The sequence below is a fragment of the Callospermophilus lateralis genome, unplaced genomic scaffold (assembly GCF_048772815.1).
Source record: "Callospermophilus lateralis isolate mCalLat2 unplaced genomic scaffold, mCalLat2.hap1 Scaffold_94, whole genome shotgun sequence".
NCBI classification, from domain to species: domain Eukaryota; kingdom Metazoa; phylum Chordata; class Mammalia; order Rodentia; family Sciuridae; genus Callospermophilus; species Callospermophilus lateralis.
Genome location: NW_027517559.1, coordinates 136572 through 157550, shown reverse-complemented (window position 1 = coordinate 157550; position 20979 = coordinate 136572).

Genomic DNA, 20979 nt, shown 5'->3' with positions numbered 1-20979 from the left:
AAAATACTTTACAACTGGTTACAGTGGCACACACTTGTAATCCCAGCAGCTCTGGAGGCTGAGGCAGGAGGATCAGAGTTCAAAGCCAGCCTCAGAAACTTAGCGAGGCCCTAAGTAACTTAGTGAGACCTTATCTCTAAAAAGAATATAAAATGGGCTGGGGATATGGTTCAGTGGTTAAACAACCCTGGGTTCAAGCCCTGGTACTAAAAAAACCAAACAAACCAATTTTACTGATTCTTGCTTTAGTGTGCAATCCTACAAGCTGCTAGGAGAGTGTTCCTTTGACACATACATCAACACTGAGCATTGGAATTCTCTTTTTCGTTAATTTAAGCAAGTCAACAAATATTTATCAAGTATTTTCCATGTGCCAAGTCCTCATGGAAAATACAAATTATGTGTAGTTCTTTGATGACTAGTTATAAGTTTTTTCCATAGGTCCAAGAGAGTTTTTTTTATTAATACTGTGTGTGTATAAAAGAGAGAGAGGAGAAAGAGAGAGAGCAAAAGAAAGGAAAAATTGTTAAGTTTCAACTAAGACATTTATATCTTTCATATCTCTTTGTATGAGCTCTTCATATACTAAAAATTTTAATTTGTTTTCAGTTACATTTGGAATATTTTAGTTTCCACTACGTTGTCTGATTTTCATGATCATTTTATAAACAGAATTTTACATTTGTATAGAAAATCAAATCTATTCATTATTTTTCCTTTGATTTCATTCTCAGAATCTTTCCCTGTCCCCAACTTTAAAAAATATTCACCTATATTTTCTTCTGTTTCTCCTGATTCATTTTTTAATAGTTATCTCTTTAATCACTCTGGATTTTTTTTTATTGTATGGCATGAAATGAGGATCATAAATTTTCTCCTAAAGTAGAAGAATCACTCCAATATTATTTGTTAAGTAATCCTTCCTTTCTCCATTTACTTGTGATCATCACCTTTTCTAAACGTATGTATCCTGGGATATGTTCTTGGCACGCATTCCAGTGATCTTCAGGGGTGTGTGTGTGTGTGCACGTGCACGCTCTCATTGCTGATTTCCTGTGATGTCCACCTTTATTAGGTCCTCACAGGATACAGACCCCGGCTGGAATTCTGTTTTTTTCAGTTCCTTTTTCCCATGTGTTATCCCTTTGCAGTTGTCCCTTCTGTTGGTCATCTTGTCAGGAATGCAGTGTGAGCCTATCTTCTATAAGTCCACAAGTCAGGAGAGAAAGGCCAGGGCCAGGCCTCCACAGAGGTGAACCTGAGCCACAGTGCTCCTCTTCACCACTCCAGATGATGAAGGCCTGTGTCTCGGCCTGGGAGGTGGGAGGTTTTCTGGTCAAGTAGCCTCAACTGGCATGGAAAGAGCCAGTCTCCAGCAGGGGTTCCCAGAAGAGCTGTTACACAATGCAGAGCCCCTAACCTTCTGTTAATGGCTCACCCCAACCTTCCCTTGGTTCACAGCGGAGTTATTTCATTTACCAGGTGTGAAAATTGGATTTTACCACAGAGGAGGGGAGTTGCTCCCTATCAGGCCTGCTCTTTAGGGGAGTGGGGACTGTGATGGAATTTATTGAAAGAGATTTGCTATGCATGGAACGTGTAATTAGGGGTGTGCTCCTCTAAAGCTGGATTTTCCCTCTCTGTCATTCTAGGGGCGCTTTTCCTTTCAGTGTTTCTGTCTGACAGCCTTCTTGCCGTGTAGGTTGCACACATCCAATCCAAGATCTGAATATTTTATATGGCACCATTCTGCCAAGAGGCGGACCTCAGGGTGTGACAAGGAGCACAGTTTAAGAAGATGGAGGGGACTGCCTGCAGCTTGTATGTTGCTGGCAGTCACCTATGTACTAAGAAGTCAGAAAGGATGATAAAGTGATTTTCATGTTAGTTAATTGCTATATAGTCTGAGCCTTGGTTTGATGGAGGTATTAGGGTCACTCTAAGACCTTTTAATGAGAGAACTCTTGAAAAATCAAGATTTTAGACTTAATTACTAGTTGTTAAGAGACTACACAGACAACCTCAAAGTTAGTACCTGGTTAATTACATTTGCTCTTAAAAAGAAAAAAAAAAGACACCTTGTTTACTATCATGGTGAAAGGGGAGGTGGATTTATTATTGTTTAGCATTTCTAGCACACTGTGTTCTTGCCCAGAGGTTCAGACTTATTTATGTATGTATATTGGTTGCTCTTTGCAGCACTCCCAAGAGAGGAGTGGGTGATAAGTTTTATTACTGTCTGCTTTTCCAACAAGAAAATGAAAAGGGAGCTCCGGAAAAGAGAAGGAATTGCCTGAGTTCATAGCTCAGAGCTGCTGCCACCTTGTTAGGGGATCCTGAACAAAATGGTGATACATTCAGCCTGGGCACCCTCCCCTGCCTGAACTTAGAGCTGATGTGCCCCCGGGGCTGATCCTGTTTCCCACTTAACCACAGTGGAATGCTTACTCAAGATGAAAACCCTCCATTTGGCTTTTCTGTGTTGGGCACTTTATGTCTAAGCACATCACCTGCCTCACCAAGTCACCTTATTCCTTTGCCTCTCTCCCAAAGGCCCTGCTCTTTCCCCCACGAGGTCCTGGGTGACTCAGCCTTTCCACGCACTTCTGTTGCTCTGCGAGCCACGTACAATCTGCCACCCAGAGACCTTTTACCTTCTTCGCTTCTTTTCCCTTTGCCACTACTAATCAGCCTTCCTTGCTCTCTCTGGACACGGGAGAGCCTTTATCGGTTCCCACATGTTCCAGCCTAATTCTTCTGTCCCCTGAGCCTGCCTTAACCGGTCTTGATGGAGACCACTCTCCCACTGGGCCCATTCCCAGGAGCCACGTCAGTCCAGGCTTTCACTCTGCCCTCAAAGCCACCTCCTTTTTAGTCTTCTCTCCACTGAGTCCCCCAGAGCACCTGTGGGCAGGGCCGGGGGCAACCTGCAATCCTGAGAGGCGGGACAGGAGAAGCCAAGTTCATAGCCAGACCCAGCGATTCCCCAAGGCCCTCAACAGCTTGGGGAGACCCTGGGGTGCAATAACAGTGAAAGGGCCTGGGGATGTAGCTCGGTGGTCAGGCGCCCCTGCACGCAATCTGCAGTATCCAAAACTCAAATAAATAAATAAATAAATAAATAAATAAAAAGCGCCATGGAATCCGCAGACCAAGATGGCCCAGGGCATGTCCGACTTGGGGGCGACTCTGGGGCGAGGCCCAGCCCTCACCACCGGCCCCTCTGGCGGGGAGCTGACTGGTTACCAAGTCCCGAGGTCCACGCTGGCCCCTGACGTGCCTGGCCCCATCCCCACCTGTGACAGTGCTCTCAGGCCCAGCTCCGTGAAGCTCCTCTGACGGTCGCAAAGGGATAGGAGGCAAACTTCTTAGCGACAGAGTCAAGGTCCCTTGTCACCCAGCCCCCGGACCAGGTGCAGCTGGGCCCCCTGCCCCGCACTCTGCGGCGCGCCCTCCCCCACGCCCCCGCCCCTCCCCCCAGGCTGACCCTGCTGGACTCAGCTCGCAGGTCACTTCCTCAGCGACAGGGTCGTCACCCACAGTCCCCCGCCCCCGCAGGACGCAGTCACTTCCTCCTGCGCATCCCCAAACCCTTGTAACCCAGGGGAAAGCCGGAGGCGCTCTAAGGGGCATCCACCTGCTTCAGGGCTCCGGTGGCAAGGGCCGGGGCTGTGTCCGAGGACGGGGCTGTGTCCGAGGACCCCGCGGGCCTAGCGCGCTGCGCTCGGCCACCCCTGCCCGGGCCCCCTGACTCTCGGCACTGCTCCAGGAAGCTGCCCTCCCTGACCTGTCCCCCCTCCTAGATTGCAGACACCCAGAGGGGGAATCTGGAGGGTCTGTGCCCTCACCGGCCGTGCTCCCTCCCCGTGGCAGGAGGTCAATAGACATTTGTCTAATTGAATTGTAGGAGGCTATGCTCAGCTAGCTGCTAGACAACCCCATTTAAGGGGTTAACTCATAACACTGGAGAAGTTCTCCTCCTTTGGGGGCATTTGCATTTTAATGGGAATCTTAAAAACCCAAAGGAAATGTTCTCTAATGGTGGGATTTCAGGCATTGGAGGGAGGTTGTCTGGGTTTTTTTTTTTTGTTGTTGTTGTTGTTGTTTTTTTTTTTAATGGTGCTAGATGGGGACTAGGAAAAATTCCACCAGCCCAGGGTTCTTAGACTTTTCTCTGCTGTGGGTCCTTTTAGCAATCTGGTGAAGCCTACTGATTGGATATTCTACTGATAGAATAATGATTTTAAACATAAAATTAAATACAGAAGATTACAAAAATAGTTACGATGATCTAAATATTCAAAGCATCAAATTTGCGATACATATTTGTATTGCAATACAAGTGATACATATTGAAATACAAATATTATTTATGCTTCTTTATTAAAACATTAATAAAGTCTACTGGTAGGTTTAATAACTACTGTAATTTTGTCATAGTGATGACTATCATTGGTACTTGGAATATCTGTGATTGTATTGGTAAAAAAAGAATTGCAGACTGTTTATACCATCTTATTCTGTTGCCTATATTTACGATTGAAGAACATGATCAACGTCAGTTAGAAGTTTGGGAAAACTTGCCTCCATCCCTTCTTTAGTCTTCATCCCCAGTTTAGGGCTTGGGATTTAGCTCAGTGGTAGAGCCTTGCCTGGGGTCCCATCTCCAGCACAGACCGAGACCAGCACTGCTTAGCTGACAGACCTGGTGGACCTAAGTCAGTGCTGTTCCCAGCCTAGACTTTCTTTCCTTCACTCCTTTGCCTCTGTACCTGAAACTCCCGGGTTCTTTCTTTCTCCACATTTTTATTGGTGCACTATACTTGTACATAATGATGGGATTTGTTACATATTTGTACACGCACACAACATAGCAATGTAATTTGGCGAATATCACTCCCCAGCACTCCCCCCACCCTGCCCCAGATCCTTTTTACTCTTTATTTCACAACCAAGGACAGTAATGACTGGGTTTTCCCTCCACTAGCTGAGGAGTTGAGATGTCGGGACTTGGGGGAAAGAGAGGACCTCTGGTCCCCTGGCCTGGGAGGGTCTCCTCTCTGAAGTCTTTAAGCTTGGGGCGGGGCAGGAGGAGGAGGGTTTGCCCCAAATTCAGAAGAGGGAAATAAGTTGCAGGGTTTCTCCAAGAGTCTGGACAGGCTTCTTCTAATTTCAGAAGTTTGTGTTAGGGTCAAAGAGCCTGATTCCAGGGGTGGTCCAACATAATATCCATCTTGGTAGTTAATGACATATCATTGCATTGCTCTTGAAAGTCCACATTCCCTATTTATAATTTGGATAAAATTGCTTTTAACACCAAAATGCAAGGGACATATTCAGTCCATTCACAGTTATCTTTGTGTATTTTAATCACTTAAAGGCAATTTCCCCCTAGACAGCTTTACCCTACTCTTGAGGGGCACATACCTCTGCTCTCAGTGGATATGAGCTTTGAGAATACAACTGAATTTTATGATTGGCTGGATATGTTGTTACCCAAGTGAGTACCATATCAGCTCAGCTGTATTATCATCACTGCCCCTAAGTGTTGTGACATGGAAAAGTTTTGCCCTTGGCATCTTCCTGTTCTCCTGCAAACATTTTCTTTTGCTGAGCTCATTCATTTTTATGGCTTCGGCTCTCACCTCTATAACCCTGGCCTACTCTCTCCCCTAGAAGGACGTCTCTCTTCCCTGTCTGGTTGTCAATCATAACCCTAAAACTTAACTCTCTTCTCCCTCACAAATCAGCTTTACTTTTCTGAAACACCAGCTTGACTGAAGTATAATTTATATATCATAAACTGAACCCACTTTAAGCATTATGATTCAATGATTTTTTTTGTAAATTTGTAACCATTGCCAAAATCTGGTTTTAGAATATTTGTTTCACATGAAAAAGAACCTTATATCCATTTGCAATCAATCCTCATTCCTACCTGAACTAATTTGCTTTCTGTCTATATAGATTTTCCTTTTTTAGACAGTTCATGTAAATGAAATCATACAACATGTGGTCCTTTGCATCTCACTTGGTATAGTGATTTTGAGGCATTTCCATGTTGTAGTAAGTATCAGTGGTCCATTCCTTATTGCGAATAGTATCTCACTGTATATAGTTGTACCATCTTTTATTAATTGAGTCATCGGTTGATGGACATTTAGGTTGTTTCCACTTTGGAGCTAATTAGGAACAATGCTGCTAGGGCTATCCACATACAAGTGTCTGCATAGACATATTTTAACATTTATTTATTTATTTTTGTAGTTGTTTACTTGTCAGTATTCTTTTTTTTGTTGTTTCCTCAACTGGACTGTAAGATTTCTTCAGCTTCTGTTGGAACTCTCGTCCTACTTCTTTGGCACCAGACACATAGTAGGTACTTGTCAACTCTTGTATGATAAGTGGTAAGAAAGCAAACAGGTAGAGTCATTGTGAAATCTTAAGCCAGGGGTTCCTTGATCACCTGTCCAGCATCCTCTACTAGAAGACTGACTCTGAGTAAAATCACTAATTCCAAAACACAGCACAGAGTGGAGAAAGGGGTGTTGATGAAGAGTCCCCAGATCAAGGCCCGCACTGTGTAAGTTAGCAGGCCTGTCTTTACTGGCACAAACCACCCTGTTTTCCTCATCCCTTCCTGGCATCTCTCTTCAGTTTCCACCCCTTCCTCCAATCCCAGAAGGCCTCTGAGTGTCTTGCCTCCTGCCTTGAGTTCTGGGGACAGGTCTCCAAGCTTCAGAATCAGCCTTTTCTTTCTTCCCCACAATATTCCCCCAGTGCAGTTAGCAATTAAGAAGGATAGAGGTATGGCCAGATAACTTCTTAAAACAAAACAGAGTTAACCCTTTATTGTGCTGTCTGCCCAAGGGCTTGGGGAAGTGGCATCCTAAACCCAAAGGTATGAATTTCTAGGGGCAGAATTTAAAGGAGCATGTCAGGAGCATGAGAATAAGTGAAGTGTTAAGGTGGTGGATGGCCCCTAAAATCTCCCCTACAGTCAGGTCCACTTTGGGTAATGATAGTAACCAGGACATCAGTAATAACAATAACCAGCATTTATCGAATCCTTCCCATGTACCAGGCTCTGCTGGCTCATGTTTCTACATAGTCGCTCATTTATTCCCCTACTGCAGCAGGTGGAAAATGTCACTTGATGAATCCTAGTATTGTTAAGTAATTTTTCTAAGGTCACACAGCTTACTAATGGCAGAGCTGGGATTCAAAACCAGGCAGTCTAACCAAGAGCCCCTCTACTAAGAAATGGCTGTTATGAGTCTCCCCTTTTAAGCATCCTGGGAAAATAGAGGAACAAACTTCATGAGAAAGACCTAGCTACCATCCCTGTCGTCATTACAGTAGACAGGGGGCTGTCCTTGTCACATGCAGGGTACTGCATGCAGTGCTGAGAAGACAGAGGCCTCTGGCCCCTGCCTGTTGGCATCAACCTGACCTTCAGGTCACCTCCAACACGTGCACCTCCAAGGAGCAGTTTTTGCTCTTCTCCTCCCCCTCAAATAACATACCTTCTCTGACTGCCGTTTCACTTGTGCCTCTGCCATTTACTCACACTGTCACACTGTATCCACAGCCCAGTCTGGGTGTGGTGCTGAGTCCTTTGCCTGGTGACTCCTATGCTTCTTTAAGATCCGGCTCAGGTTTGTTGGCATTCCCTACACTCCTATTGGATAGACACCTCTCTTCTATACCACCAACCCCTGGTATTTCTCCATATCATCACTTATTATAATTGTTTATGAATGTTTACTTGTCAGGATTCCTAACTAGATAGATTCCATATCCCAACATCCTGGAACATGTCTTGTGTTTTCTGAATTTCATTCAGTCCTTTGCACCTGCCACACACTGGATGCTTACTAAAACCTTCTTAAACACATGATAGAATTTCATGTCTGATTCATTTTTTGGCTCCCAAAGATGCTATGCACTTTATAGATGCTCAATAAATATAACAAAAATAAACTGTTCAAAGGAAGGCATGAGATTCCACTCACAGGATATGGGGGAACTCTGGGACCTACAGTAAAAACTGGATGATATTAAACGTTTGCATATTTAGGCTGTTTAAATTGATAATATAAACAATTACCATTAAAATGGATGAGAAAGAAAAAAAATGTTTTTTGTTTTGTTTTGTTTTTGCTTAAAGTTTCTTGATTAATAAAATGTAGCTCAATATTTAAACCCAGGTCCATATGACTTTAAAGCCAGTGTTGTTTCTATCACACTGTATTGTTAGGATCTTAGAGTAGATGGGTCCTGAAGTATCAGTGTGGCTTAAATAATTCTAGAGGGAAAGACACTGCATGAACTGGAATAAGATATATGGATAGGTCTTTAGGGAGATCTATCTGGAGAAAGCACGTGGACTCAAATGGTCAGGGAGAAGCAGGAATATCTATTGTGACAATCCCAATCTGGAAACAGAAAACAGTAAATCGATTTAAGAAGGAATTTGTGGATATTGGTGACTGAGAAGATCCATTGACAAGAGGAGATTTGGAGTCAGGATTACTCCCAAAATTTTGGGTTAGGTGGAAGACAGGAAATTCAGGGGGGAGACTTTGGAAAGAGGGTGGATTTGTTTTGACAGGTGAAGTCCCTCTAGATGGGTGAGGAGCAGATAGATATGCAGGGTTAAGTTCAAATGAGGCCCAAGTTAGACTTGTAGATGTGTTGTTTAGACTCTAAGAGGTGATGGCCGAAGTGGGGAAACTGGAGAGAGGGGCTGATCAAAGAACTGAGGACTCTAAGGAACACCCACGGTTTGGAGATAAAAGAAGTGATTTGAATCAATAAAGAAGACAAAACATGAATATCATCACTTCTTAGAATTCAGAGTTAAAGGGAAAAATGGTGGGGGTCTTCATTAGTCGGATTTGGCCATTAGGTTTGGTCTTATTAAAGAGATCACTTGAGAGTGGTTAGGTTATTGACAGGAAGGAAAGAACTGTGGTGGCAGCTTCTATTTAAATAAGTTTGGCGTAAAAAATGGGGAAATGAAGTTTGCTGTAGGAAGGATTTTACTGAAGATACTGAAGAAAAGGGTAGGTAGGCACTGGAAGGGAGAAACTGAGCCAGGCCCTTCAGAAGGGGAAAGAGAAAACAAGGTTGGTCCTGCAATACAGAAGAGTATGGATAAAATTTGAAATAATTTCTCTGGAATATGTCACAGGCAACAATAAGACTCCATAAAGCGAATGCCAAGTGATAAGAAATGGAGTTCAGTTTGTTTCCTTGCCTTGGTTGGGATCCGCTTTCTTGGTTTCTTGTCTGGCAGCCCAGGAGGGAAAATGTGGGTTCATCTCAGCGTTAGGTGTTCCATTGCTGCAATGGTGGTCGGTCCTGTGTATAACTTAGTCCTGCCTATCTAGCTACTGTGGCTATGAGAGCGACCTGGATACAAACCAGAAACGTGAAGTCAACGTTGAAATGGTTGAGAAGCAATTCAGGAGAAACTTGGAAGAGGTTGATCTTGCAAAGTGGGGAGAGTACAGCAGCAAATGCAGAACTTGGAAGAATAAAATCATTTTATTATCTCCTAGGTAAATCTAGAAGGAAATCAAATGAACTAGGAGGGGCACTTTCCCAGCTTGTGGGAAAGCAGTAAAGAATAAGAAATGAGATAATAAATCAGTAGAAATAGAGGGCGAAGAGGGAAGTGGGAGAAGAACCAATGTAAAGACCTGGTATGAAGATCGATCAATCTGGGGAGAAATGGTTGGAGCTCATGGGACGCTTACTGAGTCTCAAGCGAAGCCATAATGGACCACACAATTGAGTCTGAAAAGTGGGGAGGGCATCAGCACTGAAATCCCAGTCATTTAGGACCCAGGAAAATGGCAGGTTGAATGTCACAAAGCTTGAATCTTCTAAGGCAGAATGACAAGAGTTAAGAGGCACAACAGTATAGGTTAAGCATGAAAATAAAGGAGGGAAATATTGTTGAAAACTTCTCAAGAGATGGAAGGTCATCTCACAAATCCACCAGAACACAACAATCAGGGTGCCTCCAGTTCCCAGGTTGGGGAAAGCACATCCTTCGTGACACAAAACAGTACCCTACCTCTCACACATCATTCCAGGTGAAGCTATAGGAGGAAGGAAGGGGGGATATTGATTTCTACCTTACACAAGAGACAGCTGGTCCCACATTCAGCAGCAGGAATGAAACACTGGCACTCACCCATGGCCCTCAATGTGAAAGTCAGGGCAAGGAGATGAGTTTCTCTAGTCGTGGACAACTCAAAGAATAAATGATTTCCTGCCTATGTTATTCCAGCAGCACAAAAGGCAGGAGATGCCATTCCATTCTAACCCTTCAATGTGAGTCAGTTTGACTTCCTGGGTAGTCTTCCTTGGCATTGAGATTCTCTAGCTTTGGTTTGGACAGTGATGTAGATGAACTGGTCATAAGTAGTACGAGCAGCAGGGACCCATGGCCAAGCTGAGGACTTTGAGCATGGGAAGAATTCATTAGAGCCTCTTGTAACCCTCACACCAGCTGGCTGAGTGGGCTCAACCTTGCTCAGTCTTAATCTCATTGTTCCTAAGGTAGAACTTCATGTTCTTTCCACAATTATAAATACTGTTAGGAAAGAACAATCCTGGGAAATTAGAACAGTGCTGTGGAGGGTTGAACTTAAACTCTAATCCCTAACAGAGGGCATGATCTTGGCAAATCACTGGACTTCCAGGTCAGCATTCTTATCTGAGAAATGGAATGGAGTTCCTTCCAATTCTAATATTCAGGTATGTTTATCAAGAGCTGAGGAAACAAAAGCACTTATTCCTTCAATTCAAAGTGTAGCACACAGTAGAAAGACTTGAGGCAAACCTAAATAATAACACAAATGCTGGAGCAAAACTTCCACCTCCCATGTTTGCAATCAGCAAATGCTTATTTATCATCCCTGAGAAGCAAATTTCAGTAGCTAAGAAAGTCAAAGCTAGGTTTCTTTAGTGTCAAAAACCTTTTTTTCAAAAGCAATTTTACCATTTGGATTTTTTAAAAAATTCCTTATCTTACAATTTCTACAGTAGCAAAACCAGTTTGAAGCATTTATTTATAGGATGCTTTAAAAAATGACTTCACCATTATCCATTAGTGTTCACACACAAACACACACACACACACACACACACACACACACACACACACACACAGTGTCAGATCCTTGTATACCAAAATAGAATTCTTTCTCAAGTGACATGGAAAGGAATGGAAGTTAAAAAAGTTAGAAGGCAAATATTCTAGTAAAATAAACTATTTAATAGAATAAATATTTTAAAACATTTCCATCCCATGTGTATTATAACTAAATTAATGTTACTACTGAGACTCTGACCTTTAGATTTTGTGACTTTTAGCATGCTTAAGTTCTTCTTTTTCCCTTACAAAACATTCATTTATTTTGGTTGCACAGAGCATGCTACAATTCTTGATATTATACCTTTTACTCTAGTGTTCTACACTTAATACTCCTTTGTATTTTTGTTCCAATAACAAAAATAATTTTGAACTCTGACACATAAGACTGCATGAGGGTTTAATGCCTAGCAAAAACAGTTAAGAATATTTAATTTGTGTCATAATGAGTATTGTGAGCTTGCTGAGCAGAGGTGATCTAGTCTGGAAGACCCCAATTTAAGGCTTATTTTGGCAGTGTTTTTTACTGAAAGGTACAATCTGATCTATGTACCCTATGAGTCCTTCTTTCCACCTACATTGGAAATCCCAAATGTGTCTTGCATGTTCTGGGTTTGGTTGTCTTTCTCTTAGATCTGTACCATACCTGGCTCCCCCACCCCCAAACATTTATAGAAGTTCTTAGCTATGTTACATCACATATTCTATAGACAAAACTTGACCAAAAAGCATTTTATTTTAATTATTCCCTGTTTGGAATCCCTCACTTGCTCTTAGATTTCTATTGTTTACAACCACTATTGGTTTCTTTATTTATATCCTCAGTCACAACAGAAGACAAAGAGAAAACATCTTGCTAAAATTTTCCATAGGATCTTTGTGGGGGAGGTATGGCATAGAAACTTACATGGCCAGTTAGGAGTTTTAAGTGGTTTGGAAAGCAGTGAATCAGCTTTAACATTTAGGGTTCTCTTGTACAATTCTTTACCACAGAACCATTCCTTAAAAGGGTGCCCCAAGGAAGGTTTCCTATTTTATAGACAGGGAAATTGACACAGAAATAGGTATCCCGGTTAAAATCATGGGTAACAGAAGCAAGAGCAGAAGAAAATTTATCTAGGTCTTTTGGTGTGTTGCCTGTCTGTCTTTGGGGAGACACAGGGCACATTCTAATCTGGGAAGACTTCACTTAACTGAGTTCCCAGAGCTGTTGGGCCAGTGCACTGAGTTGCAGAAGCACCTGAGGTCAAGACCCCACAAAGCCCAATTGCAGAGATGAACGGCAGTGTATCTGGGGGAGGCTGCAGAGCAGCAGGTGTGCAATAACTATCGGTCTCGGCAGCCACAGGGCCACGCAGATACAAGGAGTCGCCCAAATCTGAGCTTTGATTCAACAACATGCGTTAACCATGATGCCTTCGCTTTTCCTTCTGAGAAAAAGTGCCATCTCAGCAGCCACCTCTCACTTCACTGTGCACAGTACCGGGGTCCGCTGGCTCTGAGCCTCCACTCCGGAGGTTTGGGGGGAGCATACTGCGGTCGTGAAGTGATTCCAAGACCAGAACAGAGGGTCCCCTGTGTGGCTCTAGGTAGCACTGCCCGAGCGGGGCGGGGCGGGGCCGGGCCAACGGGGAAGGACACCCCGCCCCACCCCTGGCTGCAGGACCCCGGCGAGAATCCGCTCTGGCGCGGGTGGCGGGGGTGCGACCCGGGCCGTCCCAGGGAGGGGACGGTGCACTGCAGCCGCCGGGTCAGCCCCGAGGTGACGCGAGGGCCGGGAAGGGCTGGGCAGAGCGCGCCTCAGGTGCGGAGAGGCGGCCTCTAGCTCGGGCCAGACCTTGAGCAGCTCGTGACCGGTTTCGGCCAAAGATGGCCCAGTTCCCGGTTGCCCTTCCCCCTCGTCGCCTTTCCCGTCTCCTCCAGCTGCTCCCAGGGCTGCGGGCGGCACCAGGGCTCCAGGAGAGCATGCGGGAGCAGGGTGCCGGAGAGGACCGCCCACCCCACCGCAAGCGGGAGGCGCTCTTAGTTGAGAAAGAGGGTTCTGCCACTTTAAGGTGAGGAGTGGGCGTCGCCTCTGGCCGGGTGATGGGCTGGGAAGGGACCTGGCAGGCGGGTCCATGCCAAACAGGAGGCGGTGCACATAGGGCGGTCCCGTAGTAAAACGTTGGGGGCGGAGAGGGGTGGCGGCGGCAAAGCTGCTGGTGGGCGGGGCAGGAGCGGGGCCTCCACGGGAGGGCGGGAGGGGTGGAGGCGGCGAGGCGGCTGGTGGGCGGGGCCTCCGCGGGAGGGCGGGGGGAGGATTGAGCGGATGGTTGGTACCATCGCTCGCGCTCTGGGAGGGGCGCCGGGACATTCTCCGGAGGGGGTGGCCCTTCGCGGAGCGAGGCGGGGCGGCCCCTTACCCCGCTGGGCGGGATGTCGGGCCGGGGAGGGGCTGCTGCGCCCTTGTCCGAGGCGGGGCCGCCCGTCCCTTCGGCAGCGCAGCGCGGCTGGGGGAGGGCCGAGGGGAGGGAAGAGGTGGTCCTGGGCGGGGGAGCCGGAAAGGGGGAGGCGCCGGCGGACTATGGAGCCTACGTGTGCCCGCGGGAGGGGGAAGGTGCCGCAGCCGCCGGGGGGAGACGTCTGCGCCGCCGCGGCCCTGGCCCCCTGGGGCTGAGAGCCCCGCGCCCCGCCCGCCGCCGCCCGCGGCCCCCACCCGCCTCAGGGTGAGTGGCCCCGGGGAGGGAGGCGGGCTGCGGCCAGGGGGCCGGGCGGGTGCCCGCGGGGTGCGCCAGGCCGAGCTGGCCACGGGGCCGGGGAGGCCACGGGAGCGCTCCCCGGGCCGGGGACGTGGGGCGGAGCGCAGCCATGGCCAAGGCGGGGACCCGGGAGCGTGCTGCGCAGGAGAGTTCGCGGGCCGCGGCAGCGGGGCGGCGGGGGGGTGCCGAGGGGCGGACCGGCAGGTGAGGTCGCGGCGCCCCTGGCGCCTGCCATGGAGCGGCCGCCTTCCAAAGTTGACACGACTATTGAGATGTCACCGGTGAGTGTCGGTGGGACTGGCGAAATGGAGATGTCCCAAGGAAAGCACGGCAGGGCCGGCCATCCAGTCCCCAGGGGAGGGCCAAGGCCTGTGACAGTATAGCTGGGGGCCTTCTGAGGAGGCCACCGAGCCTCGAGGAGGAGGCCTGAACCTGCCCTCCTGGAGCCTGGGCTTGGGGAGCCGGGAAGGAACGGCTGTAAGGGGGCGAGCCCGAGGGGCAGCCCGGGGGCCAGGGAAGTTACCCAACCGGTGGCCGGGGGGACGGGGGACCAGGGGACCAGGGGACCAGAGCCTTAGGGAGAGTCTCCAAAGTTAGCCAGCAGCGACGCCAGTCACCTGTGTCAGGTGGACCCAGGTGCTTCCGTGGGAAAAGGAATGAGGGGCTCAGAAGCCACATTTTGGTCAGTGTTATGTGATGAAGCAGTTGTTAGTATTTGATTTATTGAGGAATTAAATGTTTGTTGTACCAGGAATTGAATGCAGACTCAACTACTGAGTCACATCCCCAGCCCTTTTTTATTTTTTATTTTAAGACACGGTCTCAATAAGTTGCTTAGGGCCTCAATAAGTTGCTGAGGCTGGCTTTGAACTTTAGATCCTCCTGCCTCAGCGTCCTGAGCTTCTGGGATTTACAGGCACCCACCACCATGCCGGGCTAAATGTTTGTTCTTGAGGCAGAGATTTGGGTTCTTGTGCACTGAGCACAAAGTGATGAATCAGAATTAGCAGACAGAAAGTATAAGTTGTAAAATAGTTGAAAGGTGGAAGGAGGGGACAAAAGAATGTTAGATAGTAAGACTTAGTGTGTTTAGAACCTGTGATTGTGGAGACGGTGCAACATGATTGTTTGATTCCCAGTGCCTGGGAAGTTTAGCAAGGAAGAAATATTTGTGTATATAAACGTAATGCTCCTAAGTAAAAATTTAAGACAGTCCTCTTTATTTACTGCTGAAAAAGACCCAGACTATTAGAGTGGTTAATAAAAGGAGCTGTTAGTTAACTGGTGGTTCCATTAATTATTTGATGATTGGGTAAGAAGAGAAAATCTAAAGTTTTAGAAAAGTTCAGAGAGTGGGGGGTGTATGTGACATTTGGTAGTTTTATGACCTAGAGATTTGGTATTGAACCATTAGCATGTTCTTTTGTAATAACTGTACTGAATTTAAGGTGATAATAGGATAGACAGACATGGAGGTCATTGGCTAAAAGATGAAATTACAGTTTTCATGTACTTCTCTTTTTATAAGGCAAGTAGTACATAACTGGCCCTTGTGCAAACCATTCTTAACTTGGATGTTTAGATGACTAACAGAAGCAAAAAGTACTTGTATACGTTGAAATTTATTGTATGAGATGTTTCCCCCTTAGCCTTCAGAAGTGTCTGCTTTTGTAAATCAAAAGAAAAATACTCTGGGTTTGTGGGAGAAAAAAAGATTTCACAAGCGTGTAATCAACTAAATATTTGATCCTGGTGACTTGGATCAGTGGTTAAAGCCTGAACATGGAATCCTTAGCTCTCCAATTGCCTTATGGTGACTTTTAACAAATCTCTTGTTATTCTCCCATCTATGAAGTGGTAATGCTACCTGCTCTAACCACACATAGCTGCATTTCAGCCTATCAAGTTAATGCTTATCTGCAAAGTACTTTGAACACCTCTGAGAATGAGGTTATGTAGTCTTAACTTTTTCTCACCTCTACAAAATTACCATCTCACTAGCATACTAAATTCAGCTGTTGTAATAACAATTATAGCAACAAGCTTATCAAGCTGTCTTGTTCTGTTTGAGTTTTGGTTTTATATTAATTTTGAAAGGTACTACCTCTGTCCATTTAGTGGCAAGATAGGAATACTGATGAAAATTGCAGAAATGTAAGCAAAGGTCACCCAGAGAGAATGGAAAGATAGATGCTGTGAGTTCTCACCTAGGCTTTGCTAACTCTGTGTACATGTAGCCTTGAATTTGTTTCTCTCCTTCCTGGCAGTTTAGTTTTCTCCATCTATGAAATAGTGTGGTGGGATGACTTAGCTTCTGTCGGCCTTGGGGAATATGATGGTTGAGTCTGTAGAAACTTTATTTGCTTTAGATTGGGGGTTCTTAACTGTTATATTCCATGTACCCCTTTAGCAATTTAACAAAGGACCCCTTCTGAAAATATTTTTTAAATGCACAAAATAAAATGCATATCAAAATGTTAATTGTGGTATAGTGATGTATGTTCTTTTTTATAACACACTGAATAATAAAATGTAGCCTCAGGTCTAATGATACTATAATTTTGAAGTAGCAATGACTGAACTAAGTTATGTTAGGGTATCTACAACAACTATAATGTTGACATGAAAATGTCTTGTGGTTATTTTGGTAGCATAGTCACAGGATTGCTAATACTTTTATGAATTATTATAACTATAACTACAGTTGAAGAAGTTTTTTCCCAAAGAGTCCATAGACACACCTCCTCCCTGAAGTCTCTCCACAGAAGCCTTGGGAGTCAGTGATTCCCAGGTTGGGGAATGCCTGCTGCAGACCAGTGGATTTTGTTTTTTTCCTAGACAAAGCAATTTGGGGAAGTTAAATTATCATTTCTTATGGAAACTTGCCTTTTAGGCTTTGTGATATCTTTCAGTATCTCTACCACTTGAAAAACAGGGACATATGAAATAAAAGTCCATTTTACAACCTATGGTGGCTATTCTTGACTGTGGAAAAAGTTAAAAACAATAATTCATATGAAATTTTTGTGTCTGGTGGATTTTGCTCTATAAGCTCTCAGTTACCTGTTAATCATAACTGTTGCTCAGTGGGCTAAATCTGGGCTGCAGGGTATGTATCTCCAACTTGTATTTTGAGTTCTAGTGGGTTTTGCTTTCCTTTCCCATTTTAGACCAGGGTGCTTTTTTTATTGCCTTTTCCAGATAGTGCTTTGACCACAGAAAATTGTGGAATGGGTGGTTTTCTTTGGAATCAGTATGAACTTGGGTATAAAGTTTAACTTTCATCTTGTCCTTGTAGGACTGAAGGTGGGACTAGCTAGTGTCCTTCCACTTTGATTTAAAAATTTCCTTCTGTTTGGGTTCAGAGATCATTCTCAGAAAGCTCTTGGGTCCTGATGTAGAAGAAGCGGTCAGATTGGACACCTTGAAAGGTAAAGAACTTGATAATAAGCCCATAACTTCTGAGATTCGGTCTGCATTTGGGGGGTTTTTGTTTTTGTATCCATAGGGTTGCTTCTAAGCTAAATTGTATTGGTTCATTATTCTAGCAGTTCCTAAGGTAAAAGTCATCAAATAAAAGCAAGTCAAAACTACAAGTGCAGTTACCTTATACTTTTCTGAGAGCAGGGACTGAGCGTAAGTCACTTCAGAAGACTGAGGAGTAAGACAGGTGATAGGGGGTGGAACAGGCATTTGCCCCATCACCTTTGGTTTCTAGAAATGCAAGGTGAAGTTGGCAGTGCTCAATCCCATTATGATGCATGAGTCAACCCGCTTTTATTGAGTTTCTCCTGGGTGTCAGGTGCTGAGGTGATGAAAGACATGGTCCTCAGGGAGTCCCCTGTCTATATATAACAGTGCCACAGTTTTATAGGTGTTATAGTAGTGTTAATACAATGCTATGTGGCCATAGAGGACATATGGGGGACAGTTGGCAATCTAGGAGAATTTCGCAGAGAAGGGAAATTTATTCTAAATACTTCTTTGGGTAGCCATTATTCTAAATGATTCAAATCAATAGTTGGAATTCACTTTTAAGTGCTTGAATGTTGTCGATTCTAGTTTAATATGAATTTTTCTTTCTTTGAAAGTTTGCTAGTTATTGAAGGTCAGTAGATACATTTTACCTCATAAGCACATTGATATTTTATGTGGACCAAGGTCTAGACATACCCTAGGTAGAGTTTACTTTCCTCCGCAGTCTTCCTGCTGGTCGGGAGAGATTGTTTTTTCCTATTGTGTACTGTTGCTGAGAAGAAGCCTTTTATTAGTTGGCATGCCACAAGTTAAGAATGAGCTCGGAATGGAATCCTGAGACCTTTTAGTTCCACATTCTAAGTTTGATTCTATGCCTTTTATGGAGTAGTGGTCATAGCATAGAAATGAAATTTGTTAAACATGACATAGTTCTAATAAACTTGGAATAGGAAAGTAGGAAAGCATCGTTGTCAGAGCTGAAATTGGAATTTTAGAGGTGATTCTGAGCTTGGTCAGATTTATTTGTGAATTTACCTAAAACTTTACACCAACCCTACAGAGTCTCCTTTTAAAAATTATTAATAATATGGCCGTAAATTATGAATAATCTGGAACTCTTCTTTCTTGCAGTTTCTGAACTATAAATTCTGGGCAAAGGCGGGGCTCAGTGTCATGACTCTAGTATATGAGGACTAATATTGAAAATAGTTCTCCTTGACCAGTATTTGTTCTGCTGGCTTAATCTTAAGCGTTTTGCACATAGTAGGGGTTGAATAAAAGGAGATCACATGGCCAGGTTGCTCAGCCCTAAGTTCCTTCCAAAGTCTATGAAAATACATTTTCTTGCTGGATGCTTGCCTTGTAGAGATACAGTTGAGAGGAGGGAGGAACCATGAATAGTCTTCACTTTGTCAGTTCAAAAGCGCGTCTGGAATTTTGTCTTTTCACCTTTTAGAGTCAGTGCTCAATTCTCTATACTCATAAGAAATGGGCAGAAGCAAAAGTACCCTGACCAAATGCCCAGAAACTTCAAAAGTAGAAAAATAAATTTTGATTTCACCCAGTATTTCTCTAGTGTCTGAAAGTAAAATATGCAGTTGGGAAGGAGGAAAAGCCACAGGGTCTTGAATTATCTACAGATTGTGTATCTACCCTTTAATAATTGGAAGTAGGTTCTGTTACATAGAGATGACAATTTTCTTGTCAATTAATATTTTAGAATAAGTGGGAAACCTGTTTTTCTCTTAAGGTAGTTAATCCCAAATTGATGTGGTTCATTTTTTAAAATTTATTTAGGAATTTTTTCCCACTATTTACTGTCTTCCAGGTGAGATCACCTTTAAGAAAGGGGTTCCCGGACTCCCCACCTCCAGGATGAGCAGTGCAGTGTCGTGACCGGGGGTTTCGGTGAGTACACTGGTGGAGAGAGCACTGGGGCACAGGCCTGGCTTTGAGAGGTGGTCTTGAGGAAGTTTGGGCTTTGCTTCACGGACCTTTTCCCCTCTGTATCACCCAACTCCCCTCTTCACCTCCTGTCCCTCAGTAAGCACCATCCTACTATTTACTTATTTGAGTTCAACTTTTTCCAGTTCTGTGTGTGAGGTCATGCAGTATTTGTCTTTCTGTGCTTGGCTTATTTCACTTAAAGTAATGTTCTCTGGTTTCATCTATGTTGTAGATGACAGGATTTCAATCTTTTTTTAAGGTCAAATAGTATTCCAGAGGGTGTGCATGAATGTAACGTACTTTCTTTAACTGTTCATCCGCTGACAGATACTTGAGTTGATTCCACATCGTGGCTATTGTAAATGCTATAGTGAGTGTGAGAATGCAGATATTTCTTCTCCATGTTGGTATCATTTTCTGGGTGGATGAAACCAGTATTTTCATGCCATTGTAGTAAGTTCTGGAAGTAGAGGGATGAACAGGTCGGTCTCCGTCCCCACCTTCAGGGAGCTTCTGGTGCTGTTAGAGATGAATGTCACACAGATGATCACATGATCAAACATGTGATCATAAACACGGAAAAACGCAGGGTGCTGTGAGAAGAATGTGATGCAGACTCCCGTGTAGATTCCTGGTTTTAAGGAACCTTCCTTCTCTGAAGAAGAAACAAGCTGGGACTTCATTCTTTAAACAAAAATGTGCAAACTTGACGTGGGGGTTAGCAGAGTGTCAAGTGTCAAGAGTGACTCCCAGATTTCTTACATGAGCAACTGAGTGGATAAAGGAGACATTTACTAAAGTGTGGGAAACTGAAGGAAAGTCGTTTGGGAGGAAGACTACACAGAGACAAGAACTCATGTTTGATCCTGTCAGGTTGGAACTGTCTGGGGAAGTGTGCAGTGTATGGGTGGGTGCAGTTGCAGCTGGAGGCTGAGCCATGGGGATCTGGGAGCTGACGGCATGGAGAGGACTTCAGGATGAGCACAGCCAGGGCCCACAGAGACTCCTGAGGAGCTTGGGGCTTTAGAGCCTGAGTGGAGAAGAGGCCTCAGGGAAGCAGGCATAGAATGACTGGAGCACTAGGAGAAAACGAGGGAAACCAAATGAGGTCATTTTCAAGAAGGAAGGGATCCCTGGCAGAATCTAGATGAGCTGGGCATCATGGTGCACGCCTGTAGTCCCATCACTCGGGAGGCTGAGGCAGGAGGATCACAAGTTCAAAGTCAGCCTCAGCAATTTAGTGAGGCCCCCTAAGCAACTCAAAATAAATATAAAAAGGGTTGGAGATTTGGCTCAGTGGTTTAGTGTCCCTAGGTTCAATTCCTGGCACCCTCTGCCATCCCACACAAAAAGATGAGAATTTTGCTCATTTGTTCTTACTGTCAGAAGGCCTAGAGCTTGGGGTGATAAGAGAATAAGGAACTATATGTAGAAGTACTTTGAAAATAAAAGTGTTTTATGGTCACAGCATTATTACTAGAAAGAGTCTGTGCTACCAGCTCATAAATTCATGGCAGATTAATAGAGATTTGATATTTGTAATATGTTTTGCATTGCTTTGGAAAGAGATTGCAACACAAATGCTGGGTGTTTCCAATCAGTGAGAAGCCAAGTAAGTCACAGAAGACCCAACCCTCTTAGTGTGTT